The 10,863-nt window shown below is 40.3% G+C and overlaps 1 pseudogene across 1 annotated transcript; it reads right to left on the reverse strand.

Moving 5' to 3' along the window:
• Positions 1-7,825: 7,825 nt before the first annotated feature.
• Positions 7,826-9,235, reverse strand: LOC100596948 (annotated as a pseudogene). Its single transcript, XR_001114292.2, has one exon. The product of XR_001114292.2 is annotated as a 60S ribosomal protein L4 pseudogene (transcript).
• Between the last annotated feature and the right edge of the window lie 1,628 nt (positions 9,236-10,863).

Genomic DNA, 10,863 nt, shown 5'->3' on the forward strand with positions numbered 1-10,863 from the left:
TAGCCCAGCTCCTATTTTATTGTGGCAAATTTTCAGATTACATGCTGGTATTAATTTCTGGAGGAGAATGTTAAGGATAAATGGTAAGCTTTCCTGATGGTTATAACTATAATTGGCATGAGTTGTATGTGAATGAACCACATTTTTGCATTTTTTTTTCTGCCTTTGTTAGTACTTTAGCAACAATAATCATTGTTACTGTTGGTAGATTTCCCAGATTCCACCTGTATTTTAACAATAACAAAACCGACAACAATAATAATACTTGACAGATTACAATATACTTCCACAGGCCAACATTCTAACTTTTGCCATTTCCATGATGCGTGTCATCTACATGTACATGCAATTAAACTGTAAGTTCTGGATCTAGTTCTTACAAGGTTTCTAGGCCATAGTAAAACATTTAAACATGACTTGGACTTGAAACCAAGGTCAGTGATTTTTATTTTCCCACCTAAAGGCTCTGTTCTTGATTACAGCATATTGTTGGCTTCCTGTGTTACATCTCTGAGAGAAGTATCAGCTTCTACTATACTGCCATTTGCAAACCCTCTGATTTGTCCAAGAGGAGTGGGAAGGAAAAGAATGCTTGAAGCTTCTGGGATATGAAATTATTTTTCCCAACAGCTTTGAATTTTCTATTCCCTGCTAGATCTACTCACATGAATCGTGGAACTGTAAACCAAAAAGCATGAGTCTGGTCTCAACCAATTTAGAATTTTATTTTGCCAAGTTCAAGGATGTGTCTGGGAGACAGGTCTGTGCCTTTCTCCAAAGATGATTTTTGAGGAGTTCAATATTTAAAGGGGAAAAGCTGGCTGGACGAGAAAGAGGGAGGGTATGGTCACATTATCGAATTCACACGTTGCAGGAGAAAGAGAGCAGGTAGGGGGATAGTCAATTATATATTTGCCTGGTGTCAGTAAATCAGCACTTTATGTAAGATAGGGTGAATATGGAGTAGCTACCAGCGGAGATACTTAGCTTTTATCTGTAGCTATCTGCTTAGAAACAAAAGGAAAGGAAGCTTCTTACATAACTCAGCTTTCAGCTTAATTTTTTTCCTTTTGGCATGGTAAATTGAGGTTCCAAGTTTTATTTTCCTTTCACACAACCATCAAAAGAGGAGGAAAAAAATGAATTGTGTTTTATTACTATTCTATATGGACCATTTATTTAACTACACGTTAGGAATGTGAGAGAGATGATTTCAATCCTCACAGTAAGCCCAAAAGTTAGGTTCCTCATTTTCATTTTTAATGAAACACTTTCAGAGATTAAGTAAATTGCCAGCATCCACATTGCCATCATTATCAACATGTGATTTCCAAGTGAATGTTCTTTCCACCATGCCATCCTCAAAGGTTCTCCAGCTCCAAGGTGACTTGTTTCAAATCTTCCAGAACATGTGATGTGTTGAAACTTGTTGGAACCTCTGAATGTCAGGTTGGAGGCCACAGAACTAAAGCAAAGGGAAATGCAAAATTGCTCTGTTAAAATGACAAATATTCCAGAGGCAGCTAATTAGTATGATAACCTATGCATAAAAGACAATCGTAAAATTAGTGAGATCAGCCTTGCAATGCCATTAACCATATTATAACTCTTTATGTGATTTTTCCCCCATCATGAAGTGGCCTTGCAAATGCCTGATCTCAATTTGCTTTATCATATGGTGTAGCTCATCAGTGCCACACACTACTGTGAATACTGTGGTTTTCACAGTGGGATATTTTTTATGTCTGCAAATTGGTAAATTAAAATCATTTCACCTAGGGTGATCCTGCAACAAAAATATACCAGTGACCTTGACAGCATTTCTGTATTTTTTTTCCCATCTCATTTACTTTCTGATAATTTTCTTTTATTTTTGCTCTGAATCGCCTACTCCAGGATACAAAGGCCCAGAAAAAGTAAGAGGTCAGTCTTGTGTACCCGAGTCCTTTCTTCAAGAGGCAGGTTACTTGGAAACATGAGAGCTTTATCTGATGGAACAGTGGGAAAAAAAAAGATGCCAGGTTAGATAGAGCTAAGCCATTAGAGTTCTTCTAGGAACAGTACTTGTGGGCTAGCAGGTTTGGAAAAGCTGGGAGAACGGAAGCACAAATTACATCCACCAATTAGGCTACAGACAATTGCGGCATTCAATGGTTGCCATGAAACTAACCCACAAAGGAAGGATGAAAAAAGTCGAGTACTATGATTGCAGAGAAGTGCTTGGGAAAGGTGACTAGTTTGATCAGGTTTGTTCCAGGAAGTGACAGCACAAGTATGTGAACTCTGCCTCCCTTTCACTGTTCATCTCATTCCAACTTCCCTCCTCCGTTTTGTATCTTTTCTACCTTGAAGCCTTTTCTGGCAACTCCAGATATTACAAAAGGATTTCAAATTTGAGCCAGAAAGCACACAGGGCTGGAGGCAAAAAGGTTGATTTGCGAACTCGGGCCTTATGAAGTTCATGTGGGAAGAGGAATTGATTTATATAAAATACATTGTTGACCCACAATAGCTTGTGGTGTTTGTCATCATGTTACATGTTTTCTGATGTTACTTTGAGTTGAATTTGGTTTGTCACAGTTCAAAAAAACCAGAATCTGCACAGTGCTTGATATATTAAGGGCTCTCAAATGAATGAAAAAAAAAATAAGTAGATAAATTGGTGCCTGTCTGCTTATAATTGAGATATGCTAACATGAGCTGACAAAAAGAGCTTGTGTTAATCATAAGGAATAAACTAGGAACAAAACATGATTTGCAGAGGAAAGATAAGATATAAACATTCATTCATTTACTTACTAACTCATTCAGATTGTTCATTCGTTTATTAATTTTACACATATTCTATAAATGAATTTTCTATTTTGTGCTAAGCACTGTGCTAGATTCTGAAAACAGTGTGAAAAGTAAAACAGTAATGGGCCTTTCCCTTGAGCATTTGTATTCTAGTAGAGAGTGAACAGTAAATATCAATTTGTAAGTTAATAAAAGTAAAAGTAATTTTGAGAGTTCTTGGATGGATAGTACTTAGATAATGCAGTTATTAAGGAATCCTGTTCAAGGCTACTTGAAAGAGAAGGTGCTGTTCTGGGAGTCAGAGGTGGAGGGTTCCACAGAGCTGGATATTCTGGGCAAATGCTCCAACACAGCAAGGAGCTTGTGGCATTCGAGGACTGAAAGAGGAGTCATGAGCTGGTAGGCTGAGCTAGAGGAGGCTGGTTTGTGATGAGGCTGGTCAGTGGACACATAAAAAATTTTGCAGGATTGTGTAGAAAAACCCCAATTAACAACAGACTGTGTTGCCAAAACTCATTTGTAAGATCACTGCAGGAAGCTTGGAAGACATTTACTCACAGAAAGAATATTATAAATGATTGTCAGCTGTCTAGCCTGCAATGATCTACTTAACTTATAATATCTCAATAGCCAAATCTCTGAAGGTTATAGTTTCAGAAGGAAAAGGCATTGGCTTACAATTTGGACAGTGAGGAGACTCCTATCTTTACCATTCCACCAGCTCCAGCTCAGAGTGCCTCCCTGGCAATTCCAAGTATGAGTTGACTTTTTCAGAAGGACGTTCCTCATCATGCTTATCATGCTAAGGCGCCATTCCTATTCTACCGGGGGTAGTTTTTTCCTGTTTCAAATTTTATTTTGTTTCTCATCGTTAAGAATACATTTTTCATTTTACCAAGCGTCTTTTGTATAATTACAAAATACTACATGGGAGAAAACTTTTTGTTAAAAGAAAAAAAAAAAGGTGGGGTGGGCGGAGGTTGTTTTGATAGCTGTGTACTAGGTTCCTTATCCCTGTACCCCTCTTGCCTTCATGATTTTGGACTTCATCCCCACATGTGGCACAGTCACTAGGGCTGCCAGATTTGGCAAGTAAATTACAAGATGCCCAGTTAAATTTTAATTTCAGGTCAATTTTTTTTAGTATATTTCCCAAGTAATAGGAAAAATGACTAATACTAAATAAAAAAATCATTTACCTAAAACTCAAACTTAACAGCTGTTCCATTTTGTGTGTGTGTGTGTGTGTGTGTGTTTGTGTGTGTGTGTGAGAGAGAGAGAGAGAGAGATAGGGTCTTGCTCTATTGCCCAAGCTGGAGTACAGTGGTACGATCTTGGCTCACTGCAACCTCCGCCTCCCAGGCTCAATCTATCTTCCCATCTCAGCCTTTTGAGTAGCTGGGACTACAGGCACCTGCCACCGCACCCAGCTAATTTTTGTATTTTTGTAGAGACAGTTTTCTCATGTTGCCCAGGCTGGTCTCGAACTTGTGAGTTAAAGCGATCCACCTACCTTGCCTGCCCAAGTGTTGGGATTTATAGGCATGAGCCATTGTGCCTGGCCATGTTCCATCCTTTATCTGACCACCCTAGACAACTGTGCCCTCAGTTGGGATGTAAGACACGGGCTAGGAGGTCAGTGGCTCAGCTGGGTTTGTCCCCAGGCTTAGTGGCTGGACTTCTGCCTGGTCCCTTCTTTCCTGAGTGACCCTTGATTCTCTGCTTAATGTCCTAGTTGGAAGGCTTGGGTTGATCCTTCCCTACACATGCCTCAGGGACTGGTATCCTATACCCAAATAAAGTCTTTGGGTGAGTCCCTACCATTTGCTTCCAGGCTTCCCTGATAAGTTTAGTGCAGAGGAAGGGAAGAACAGGCTTTGGATATAAAGGTAGTAGAATTCTCTCTACTTCTCTTCACCTGTGAAAACTTGGGTTTAATATCTCTGACCATTAGTGTTTTTAATCTGTACAATGGTGTAATAATAATATACTTATGGGATTGTTATGTGGATTTCTTATTGTAGTTGCTCAATAGACGTGAGAGACCTTCCACCTGTCATGATTATACACTGGTTTACTGGTTGGCCCCTTTATACTGTTTGCCTATTGAACCTCTTCCTGTTCACAGATGCTAGGGAGTCTCTAACACCTCATAGATTTCAGGCTCTATAAAGTCCTGTATGGGGGTGACTGTATTCCTCAGTACTGAGAATAAATATATGTTAAGTGAATGAATAAGATACCTGGCCCACTGGTATTGTTTGCCTGCCTGGTTTCTAGGTCCCAGCCATCTAATTTCTGTCCTCAGACATGGTATCACTCAGCCCTCTAATATTGTAGGCTCCTATGAGAGTCTTATTCCCTTTCCTGTCCCCAGTCCTTAGTGGCTAGTGGGGCAGTTGGTCAGCCTGCAATGAGAATAGTGTGATTGCCTGATGAGTTCATCTTGCCTCCTGCCCAGAAAAGCTAATGCATAAAAAACAGCAGGTTTTTGCAAGAAAGAGTTTAATAATCACCGGGCCAGCAAAACAGAAGGATGGGAGTTAATTCTCACATCAAAATGCAAATCAGAATGCAAAAAGTCTAGAAAACATTAGAAAAACCAATCTTAGGTTCTATAATAATGACATTATCTATAGGAGCAATTGAGGAAATCACAAATCTTGTGACCTCTAGCCACGTGACTCCTGAGTAGTAAGGGATTATAGAAATTACATCTATATTTTAGCAGAATTCAGGTCTGTCCCATAATCCTAATCTTGTGGCCTTTGATTAGTCTTATGAAGGCTGTTTCAGTCCCCTAAACAAGGAGGAGGTCAGTTGAAGGCAGGGACTATATCATCCTTGCTTCAAAGTTAAACCATGAACTGAATTCCTCCCATGGTTCGCTTGGCCTACATCTAGGAAGGAGCAAGGACAGCCAGGCTGTGAGGCTAGAAAAAAAGACAGAGTCAGCAATGCTACATTTCTTTCGCTGTCATAATCTGCAAAGAGGTGGTTTCAATCATCTGTATGGCCCTCTCCAAGTCTCTCTTCTATCCTAATACTAGGTAGATGCATATCTATCCTAATCCTGGATTTAGTTCACCTCTTACCTATGCACCATTTTGATTTCAAGGCCTTTCGGCTATCTACATGGGCACATAATGTGTAGTCCATTTGCCATAGCTTTGAGGCCCCTGTAACTGGGTCCCCTGAGCTCTTCATTAAAGTGCCATGCTTGGCTGAGAAGGACCTGTTGTTTGCCTCTTTGTGTCTTTTCTAGATGCTGTAGGTCTCTGAAGGCTGCACATCCAATACTCTCCTAACATGAATCTGGAATGTACTTTATGACCAGTTATGCCCAATCTGTTTGATGTCCATTCTATATGAACAAACATGGGCATTCAAAAAACTTGAAGTTTTAGTGTTGGCTGTGAGGCCCTACTCTTTAACTCCAAGATTTTCCACCAACTAAGATCTAGTTTTTATGGTGCTGGCCACGCCTGTCACATGGGTGCTGTGTTCTAAAGCCAGGAGAGACCGAGGAACCTAAGACAGACAGCTTGGGCTGTTCATCTCACTATTAAGTCTTTCCTAGCCTCTTTCTCTTCCCAAAGAGCTGCCTGTGGGAATAGAGACTTCCCACCAGCTCTCTAGCTCTCCTCTACTTCCCACCCCTCACTAACTTTTTTAAAAAAGACATAACTGGGCTTGTAGGCACACACCTGTAATCCCAGATACTTAGGAGGCTGAGGCAGGAGAATCACTTGAACGTGGGAGGCAGAGGTTGCAGTGAGTTGGGATCAAGCCACTGCACTCCAGCCTGGGCGAGAGGGTGAGATTTGGTCTCCAAAAAAAAAGTAACTGAAGCTAAAGGAAAGAAAAAGTATCACATTGTAGCATTGAGGATTAGAGTGTGGCAATGTGCATTTCTCAATTTCCTCCACAAAAACAACACAACAATCTCAAACTAAACTTCTTGGCCTTATTTCTTAGTCAGAAGTAGCTAACTTTCCAATTAATGTTTAAAACAAAGTTAAAAATTCCTCCTCTAGGCAACTCTATCCAGAGATAGCTTCTAGCTAAGGGAAGCTGGTAATTTGCATATAAAGACTTCTTTTAATTACTCTCTAAAACCTGCAGTTTTTACAAGCTATGTCTGACATAAACTGCTACTGTATCTTGTTGCAAAAGAATTCCAGAGAGATCAGTCTTGAATGGAGAAAGAGTTTTCCATATAGTATTGAGACCTAATGGCCAAATTTCTCTCCTACTTCTAAACCTCTTGGATCATTGTCTCTAGGAGCTAGTAAGGGACTTAACACCAAGAGCAAAACTCACTAAATAATACTTGAATTGGTTTAGGGCCTTTTACTTTTATGTGTATCTAGTTTGATCATAATTTGTTCAGTTTAGGTCTCTTAACCTTGACACTTGACATTTTGGATCAGAAAACTTCTTTTTGATGGAGGCACTTTCCTGTCCACTGTAGGATGTTTAGCAGCATCCCTGACCTCCATCTACTAGATGCAAGTTATACCCACCAGTGGGACAACCAAAAATATCTCCAGTCATTGCCAAATATCCGCTGGGGGAACATCACCACCTCCATTTGAGAAACACTGCTCCAGTTAGATCCAAATTAGGCTGAGCAGAAAGAATTGCAAAGAGGGAAAGAAGGAAAGGCTGTCTGTTGATACATAGATTTCCTTTATGTCCTTTGGAATTTAACTCTCCCCTCTCCTCCTTTCTGATTACCTTGAATGTCATTGTTCCTAAGCTAAAGGAAGTGGCTAGAGATATTAGGATGTTTGTTCTTAAGGAACCAGGAAAATGAAATTAAACAGGTGTTTGAGAAAGGGAATTGTAAAATCTGGAATAGAAATAGAGGGTGAATACGTCCTCCCAAATTTTCCGTAAGTCACAGCTTCTCAAAAAAATTCATGTTTAGAAGAGACATATGTGTCAGTGGAGAAAGTGTAATGATAATATTCACTAATTGAGTACGTACTATGTTCCAAGTTTTCTTGTCACATAGATTTTTTTGTTTGTTTCTCACTGCCTGTATAATCAGGTCTTTATTCAAAAGAAGCTGTCCAAAATGATTTGACCTTTTTGGAATAATCAAATTTAAGAGTTTATGCAGCAGGCTTCTTTTCCTCTATAGTAGGTTTCTTTTTTGCAGGCTTCTTTTCAGGGGCTGGTTTCTTGGTAGCTGCTGCCTTTTTTCCCACCAGAGGCTTCTTCTGCTTCTTAACACCAACAGCAGCCTTCTTTCCTTTCTTACCTACCACAGGCTTCTTGCCTGCAACCGCCGCCTTCTCATCTGATTTGGCTTCTAGTGCTGCTGCTGCAGCAGCTGCCTTATCCACCCGGAGCTTGTGATTCCTGGCCTGGCGAAGAATGGTGTTCCGGCGCATGGTCTTTGCATATGGGTTTAGCTTCAACATGATTCTCAAGTTTTTCAGTGGGTTCTTCTTTAGGACTCTGCGATGAATATTCTTGCGTGGTGCCCGAAGGGCTCTTTGGATCTCTGGGCTTTTCAAGATTCTGCTAAGATCTGTATTAATCATCTTGTGCATGGGAAGATTGTAGTTACTCTTGAGGGAAGTGGCTTTACGCCAAGTGCCATACAATTCATCTAACTTCCGGAAAGCACTTTCAGTCCAAATGCAGAAACGTCCCACATGCCCACCAGGAGCAAGCTTCAAAATGTTCAGCTTGCTTACATTAAGCAGAGTAATTCCAGGGATGTTTCTGAAGGCCTTGATGATACCATTATCCTCATTATAGATGATGCACGGGCCCCTGCGCTAGATACGGCGACGGTTTCTCATTTTGCCTTTGCCAGCTCTCATTCGCTGAGAGGCATAGACCTTTTTTGATATCATTCCAGGCTTTAAGTTTCTTAAGGAGCAAAACAGCTTCCTTGGTCTTCTTGTAGCCTTCAACTTTATCTTCGACTACCAAAGGAAGTTCAGGAACTTCCTCAGTACGATGACCTTTAGACATGACCAGTGCTGGTAGGGCTGAGGCAGCCAGGGCAGAACAGATGGCATATCGTTTTTGGGTTGTGTTCACTCTACGATGCCAACGGCGCCAGGTTTTGGTTGGTGCAAACATTCGGCCTCCACGACACGTTTCCAAAGGCACCCTGGCCAGAGCGGTGAGTCCCACCACCTCAAACTCTGGGAATTCGAGCCACAGCTCTGCCAGTACCCCAAGACTCAGCACTGGTCTGATGACCTGCTAATTCACTGACAGCATAGGGCTGTCTGTTGTTTTTATGCAAGTTGGTGTGAACAAAGTTCACAAGATCTGGTCGAATAGGAGCCTGGAATACAGCAGGCAAAGTGACATTTTTGCCAGATGACTCCTCCTTTTCGGAGTACACTGATATCAGTGGGCGAGCACATGCCATGGTGGAGAGAGGAGAGAGCCACTCTCCTCTCAGCCCGGCTGCTGCCACAGGAAAAAGTGTCACATAGATTTTTATCAGTTACTCTTAATAATAAACAATCGGGTAAGTTCATTATTATTATCCCCATTTCACAAAGAGAATGAGGAGACTCAGAAGGAAGTAACTTGTCCTGGATCACCCAGATAGGAAGTGACAGACATGGGAGAGATTCAAATAAAGACCTTCTTCCTCCTTGAACATGTCCTTCATTGTGCCACTTTTGGCACTCTCAACCCACAGGAAAAGATCTCAGTTCTTTTGGGGACTTTGTATAAGGTGGTTTTACATTAGTCAAGTCTTATTTTAATACGCCAGGAGATAATATATGCATATCCCTGTGACAGTTCCCCCTCCCCTAACGCTTTCTGTAAAGTGATTTTTTTGTGGTTGTCTGGTTAAGGACTCTTGACCTACATAATTAAGCCATTTTTCCACAGTGCAGTCTGTTCATTATTTTCTGCACGTTGGCACCTTCCGCCTTTTGAATAAATAACACCTAATAAAGATAACTCCATAAAATTTGCATAGAGGATATATATTTGACTGAGACCATATGTTTGATGAGGTGTTCCTGCTTACTACCCAAATGTTTAAACAATGCTAATAAAAGAAGCTGCTGTTATGTTACATTGTTGAAGCTAATGTTTATAATGTTCTTTTCCAATGGGAAATAATACAAGCTTGCATATAACGGAAGAGCATTTGCCAGTCTTTTTTCTCTGCAATATTATAATGAAATAATCATTTTCCTCTCCTTTCTGGCATAAAATTTGGAAAAGAATTACGGAATCATAGACGTTCACAACTACAAGGGGAGTTGGAGACCTGGCTTGAAGTCTAGATTGGCCACCTCCACACTGTGCCACTTTAGACTCATCATTTAACTTTGTGAGCTTCACTTTTCTCCTCTTAAAATTGGGATAATATTATATGTCTCATAGATCCATTGGGATGACTAATAAGTAAATGAATGTGAAAATGCAATGTAAATATTAAAATGATATATGAACTTAAATTCAGTAAGTAGATAATTAGTACCTACTGTACAAATCACTTTGCTATGGACCCAAAAAGAAGAAGAAACCCTTGACTTCAAGGAATTCTCCGTCTAGTGGAAGAAACAGATCTATAAGCAAGTAACAGTAATGTAAATTATACTGCAAGCCCCGTAAGAGAGGACAGCAGAAACAACAGAGGAAAAAGTGACAGGGTCTGCTGTTGAAATGCTTATCAAAGAGTGGGCATTTGAACTAAGTTATGAAAGATTATTAGGGTTTGGACAGGCTAAAAGGGTAGATGGGCAATCCAGATAAAGAAAATGACCAACGCAAAATGAGATGGCATGTTTTGGATTGTAATTTGTTTAGAGTAGTTGAGTGAAAAGATTCAAAATGGAGATGGACAGAAGAAACTGATGGTTTGGAAACATTGTTTCTGTGACAGCAGGAAGCATGGAATAAAAAATGGAAGCTGGCACATGGGTTGATCAGTTGATTGGCCCTTGTAATAATTCTATTGGAAGAAGACAGTAGAATCAGGGTTTGTGTGTTGGTGAAAAGATTGAGTAATTTCGAAAATACATTTTGGTTCTGGACTATCTTCCTCTGAACACAAATATACTTCTG

This window comes from Nomascus leucogenys, chromosome 1a (assembly GCF_006542625.1).
Source record: "Nomascus leucogenys isolate Asia chromosome 1a, Asia_NLE_v1, whole genome shotgun sequence".
NCBI classification, from domain to species: Eukaryota; Metazoa; Chordata; class Mammalia; order Primates; family Hylobatidae; genus Nomascus; species Nomascus leucogenys.